Consider the following 6,607-nt stretch of genomic DNA (forward strand, 5'->3'; position numbering starts at 1 on the left):
AAGTTTATCTATCCATCATAAAAGTGCATCTATCCATCATAAAAGTGCATCTGTCCATCATAAAAGTGCATCTATCCATCATAAAAGTGCATCTATCCATCATAAAAGTGTATCTATCATCATAAAAGTGCATCTGTCCATCATAAAAGTGCATCTGTCCATCATAAAAGTGTATCTATCATCATAAAAGTGCATCTGTCCATCATAAAAGTGCATCTGTCCATCATAAAAGTGTATCTATCATCATAAAAGTGCATCTATCCATCATAAAAGTGCATCTATCCATCATAAAAGTGCATCTATCCATCATAAAAGTGCATCTATACATCATAAAAGTTTATCTATCCATCATAAAAGTGTATCTATCCATCATAAAAGTGCATCTATGTATCTATCCATCATAAAAGTGCATCTGTCAATCATAAAAGTGCATCTATCCATCATAAAAGTGCATCTATCCATCATAAAAGTGCATCTGTCCATCATAAAAGTGCATCTATCCATCATAAAAGTTTATCTATCCATCATAAAAGTGTATCTATCCATCATAAAAGTGCATCTATGTATCTATCCATCATAAAAGTGCATCTATCCATCATAAAAGTGCATCTATCCATCATAAAAGTGCATCTATCCATCATAAAAGTGCATCTATCCATCATAAAAGTGCATCTGTCCATCATAAAAGTTTATCTATCCATCATAAAAGTGTATCTATCCATCATAAAAGTGCATCTATGTATCTATCCATCATAAAAGTGCATCTGTCAATCATAAAAGTGTATCTATCCATCATAAAAGTGCATCTATGTATCTATCCATCATAAAAGTGCATCTATCATCATAAAAGTGCATCTGTCCATCATAAAAGTGTATCTGTCCATCATAAAAGTGTATCTATCCATCATAAAAGTGCATCTATCATCATAAAAGTGTATCTGTCCATCATAAAAGTGTATCTGTCCATCATAAAAGTGCATCTGTCCATCATAAAAGTGTATCTATCCATCATAAAAGTGCATCTATGTATCTATCCATCATAAAAGTGCATCTATGTATCTATCCATCATAAAAGTGCATCTGTCCATCATAAAAAGTGTATCTGTCCATCATAAAAGTGCATCTATCCATCATAAAAGTGCATCTATCCATCATAAAAGTGCATCTATCCATCATAAAAGAGCATCTATCATCATAAAAGTGCATCTGTCATCATAAAAGTGCATCTGTCCATCATAAAAGTGTATCTATCCATCATAAAAGTGCATCTATGTATCTATCTATCATAAAAGTGCATCTTTCCATCATAAAAGTGCATCTATCCATCATAAAAGTGTATCTATCATCATAAAAATGCATCTGTCCATCATAAAAGTGCATCTGTCCATCATAAAAGTGCATCTATCCATCATAAAAGTGCATCTATCCATCATAAAAGTGCATCTGTCCATCATAAAAGTGCATCTGTCCATCATAAAAGTGCATCTGTCCATCATAAAAGTGCATCTATCCATCATAAAAGTGCATCTATCCATCATAAAAGTGCATCTATCTATCATAAAAGTGCATCTGTCCATCATAAAAGTGCATCTGTCCATCATAAAAGTGTATCTGTCCATCATAAAAGTGCATCTGTCCATCATAAAAGTGCATCTGTCCATCATAAAAGAGAATCTATCCATCATAAAAGAGCATCTATCCATCATAAAAGAGCATCTGTCCATCATAAAAGTGCATCTGTCCATCATAAAAGAGCATCTATCCATCATAAAAGTGCATCTATCCATCATAAAAGTGCATCTGTCCATCATAAAAGAGCATCTATCCATCATAAAAGTGCATCTGTCCATCATAAAAGTACATCTGTCCATCATAAAAGTGCATCTATCCATCATAAAAGTGCATCTGTCCATCATAAAAGTGCATCTGTCCATCATAAAAGAGCATCTATCCATCATAAAAGTGCATCTGTCCATCATAAAAGTGCATCTGTCCATCATAACAGTGCATCTGTCCATCATAAAAGTGCATCTGTCCATCATAAAAGTGCATCTATCCATCATAAACGTGCATCTGTCCATCATAAAAGTGCATCTATCATCATAAAAGTGCATCTATCCATCATAAACGTGCATCTGTCCATCATAAAAGTGCATCTATCCATCATAAAAGTGCATCTATCCATCATAAAAGTTCATCTATCCATCATAAATGTGCATCTATCCATCATAAAAGTGCATCTATCCATCATAAAAGTGCATCTGTCCATCATAAAAGTGCATCTATCCATCATAAAAGAGCATCTATCATCATAAAAGTGCATCTATCCATCATAAAAGTGCATCTATCCATCATAAAAGTTCATCTATCCATCATAAATGTGCATCTATCCATCATAAAAGTTCATCTATCCATCATAAAAGTGCATCTATCCATCATAAAAGTGCATCTATCCATCATAAAAGTGCATCTGTCCATCATAAATGTGCATCTATCCATCATAAAAGTGCATCTGTCCATCATAAAAGAGCATCTATCCATCATAAAAGTGCATCTATCCATCATAAAAGTGCATCTGTCCATCATAAAAGAGCATCTATCCATCATAAAAGTGCATCTGTCCATCATAAAAGTACATCTGTCCATCATAAAAGTGCATCTATCCATCATAAAAGTGCATCTGTCCATCATAACAGTGCATCTGTCCATCATAAAAGTGCATCTGTCCATCATAAAAGTGCATCTATCCATCATAAACGTGCATCTGTCCATCATAAAAGTGTATCTATCCATCATAAAAGTGCATCTATCATCATAAAAGTGCATCTGTCCATCATAAAAGTGTATCTATCCATCATAAAAGTGCATCTGTCCATCATAAAAGTGCATCTATCATCATAAAAGTGCATCTGTCCATCATAAAAGTGTATCTATCCATCATAAAAGTGCATCTATCATCATAAAAGTGCATCTATCATCATAAAAGTGCATCTATTCATCATAAAAGTACATCTGTCCATCATAAAAGTGCATCTATCCATCATAAAAGTGCATCTATCCATCATAAGTGCATCTATCCATCATAAAAGTGCATCTTTCATCATAAAAGTGCATCTGTCCATCATAAAAGTGCATCTATCCATCATAAAAGTGCATCTATCCATCATAAAAGTGCATCTATCCATCATAAAAGTGCATCTGTCCATCATAAAAGTGCATCTATCCATCATAAAAGTGCATCTATCCATCATAAAAGTGCATCTATCCATCATAAAAGTGCATCTATCCATCATAAAAGTGCATCTATCCATCATAAGTGCATCTATCCATCATAAAAGTGCATCTGTCCATCATAAAAGTGCATCTGTCCATCATAAAAGTGCATCTGTCCATCATAAAAGTGTATCTATACATCATAAAAGTGCATCTATCCATCATAAAAGTGCATCTATCCATCATAAAAGTGCATCTATCCATCATAAGTGCATCTATCCATCATAAAAGTGCATCTGTCCATCATAAAAGTGCATCTGTCCATCATAAAAGTGCATCTGTCCATCATAAAAGTGTATCTATACATCATAAAAGTGCATCTATCATCATAAAAGTGCATCTATCCATCATAAAAGTGCATCTATCATCATAAAAGTGTATCTATCCATCATAAAAGTGCATCTTTCCATCATAAAAGTGCATCTATCATCATAAAAGTGCATCTGTCCATCATAAAAGTGCATCTGTCCATCATAAAAGTGCATCCGTTCAAAAAGTATAAAATGTAATGAACTCATCATTTTTGTTTTGTGATCTGAGTTATATGGTACAGTGTACATAATTAATTCTATTGGGAATCATTCAAGCAGAATGTTTTATAAGCGGCACATATCAGTGATGGGCGATAACACTTATGTTTTCAATACGATACTGATACTTTCAAGGCCAGTATCGCCGATACGATACTTGTAAACTCAACTATTAAATTAAACATTTTCTTAAATTATTGAATTACTAAGAGTAAAATGGGTAATGATAGACACTAAACATTATATTTGAAAGGCGTTTTAACATTAAATACGCCTTAATTGGAACTTATTAAAATATATTTTTTTGTTTACACATGGTTAAAATGTTTACTTGTAGTGGTAACCATGGAAATCTACAAAATATTATAGGCCTAATTGAACTATAGTCATTATAATGTTCATTTTCATAAGGGACTGCCAGTGATGTTGCAACTGTTGACAGTGTGTTTTATATTAAACTTAGTCACAGAACAGAACATCACTGAGACCAGGGACAGTTGCAACACTTTATGCAATTTTTAGCAATACATCAAAACCCAATTATACTGGAATAACCAATTTGTTATATTATAAACTTCAATCTGTCAACTGCCGAAACAATGTATTTAATTGGTTTTATGAAATATGTACAGGTTGCAAAACTGATTTTAATACAGTCTCTCCACTGTTACAACAGTGTACAGGGACGGTTGCAACACGTCTAAAATATACATAATGAATCAATCATATCATCAATACTCAAAATGGAAAATATTATTGATCAGTCATGTTATTGTGACTATTCATTTCATGTTTTTAAGTAATGATTACCTTTTTTTCTTCATACTACATGACAAAAAAGAGGTGAAACCGTCAAATTATAATGCAAGAAAATGATTTAATGGGTAGAACCTCAACTGTCACCCCCCTTTTTGAGAATGGACATTAAAATGCACTATTCAAGCTGTAATTCAAGAATGCTTTGGAGTATAGACCTAAGTTTGGTCTTGTTTTAAATGGAAAAAATAGCAGATTATTGCTGAAGTGAAAGCAAAAAAAATTAAAGTATGAAAAAGTTATGGAAGTTTAAATTTACATTAAATCAAATATAATTTATTTAATATTTTTATTTTGTATAAAATATATATTTGACAAAATATGTTTTACAAAAGAATTACTATAAAATCAAAGCCATATGTCTAACCAAGTTGTGTTCCAAATTTGAGGTTGATATCACAAAAATTGAATTTCCCATGAGATTTTGTTTGGGCGTATTACCAAAAGTAGCCACTGGGTGTCATTGAATTCCATTGAATTTAACTGTATGCATTCTGCCATAACAAATTAATACATTTCTGTCCAAATATCACTTCTGTCACAAAATATGGAACCTTGAGACTCAGACCTTTCTGACAATATGTGTTTTGTCAAGATTAGAAAATATTTTGATCATAAATTATGAAACATGACGACGCCCAAAAGGGGAGGAGCCTGATAAAATAATTTAGAGTACAGTTTCTATGGTAACACAATGTCCAATTCCAAAACTGTTTTCACAGGATGAATTCTGAGATCGTAAGCTTTCAAATGATACCTAATTTATGATAACTACTAAAATACTGTATGTCATGTAATAAAAAAGGCGATAAAAAAGATAATATTATATTTTAGAGGATATTATATATATATATATATATATATATATATTATACTTTTTAGAAGATAATATTATTTTATATTTTTTTATTGACAAATACTAGATTAAATGTTTTATTATGAACTTTTAGCATGAAAACCAAAGTTTCAATTATTCAAAGTGTGTGCGTTTTTGAGGTGCGCTCTTGTCATAAAATCATCTATTACTGTTCCTGCATAAGGGATGAGAGGAGGACGATGCCGTGGCTCCTGCAAAAATCAATCCCCTCCACTGAGTACGGCTGTCCAGAGTTAGCAGCACTTTGACTCCAGTGCGGACTTGGAGAGAGTCTGGAAGTGCTCGAGGAAGACCAGAAGGTCCTGCCTGTACCGATACAGCCAGGACGGACACTGCTGGTAAAGGAAGGATGGATTCTTCCCGGGGGAAGATGAACATTGGTGGGAAGGCATTTAGATATTACTGGAGAGGAGACAGTGATGAAGGCCATCAGTATATGAGGATGATTAGGAGGCCATGATGGGCAGATTTGTCCAGGACACCGAGGTTACACTCCTGCTCTTTCCCGAAGGACATCCTGGGATTATTAATGACCACGGAGAGTCAGGACCTCGGTTTAACGTCTCTCCCGAAGCACGGCGCTCTCTGACAGTATAGTGAGTGTCCCGTCACGTTAGGACCCGCACAGAGTGAGTAGCGCCCCCTGCTGGCCTCACTCACACTCACACCTCTACCAGCAGAGACCTGGATTACCCAGGAGTCTCCCGTCCAGACTCTGACCAGCACTGGTGACCAGTCGTGGGCCACAGGGGGATGCTGGGAAATACAGGATGCTTTTCAAGACATGTGTCAGGCTGTCATTGAAATGCTCTTGTGTGTAGAACTAATTTATTACGCATCTCATCCCACGCCTCCGATGTTAATACCAAAATGTCATTCTAGAGTTTGTGCCGGAGACTTGAGCTATTGATGGCAGACTAATGTAGTTATTACTAGAGAGAGAGAGAGAGAGAGAGAGAGAGAGAGAGGTTGCAATAATGAGACAGAAAAACATGTGCGGCAATATTATTTTATTTATTTATTCATTCATTCGTTCCTTTTTTTTTTTTCTTTTTTTTTTTGCCGGCTGCCTTTGATGTCCGCTTCCGTTTATTAGTTTTTTATCTGAGCG

The sequence above is a fragment of the Scardinius erythrophthalmus genome (assembly GCF_964197995.2).
Source record: "Scardinius erythrophthalmus genome assembly, chromosome: 13".
Classification (NCBI taxonomy): Eukaryota; Metazoa; Chordata; class Actinopteri; order Cypriniformes; family Leuciscidae; genus Scardinius; species Scardinius erythrophthalmus.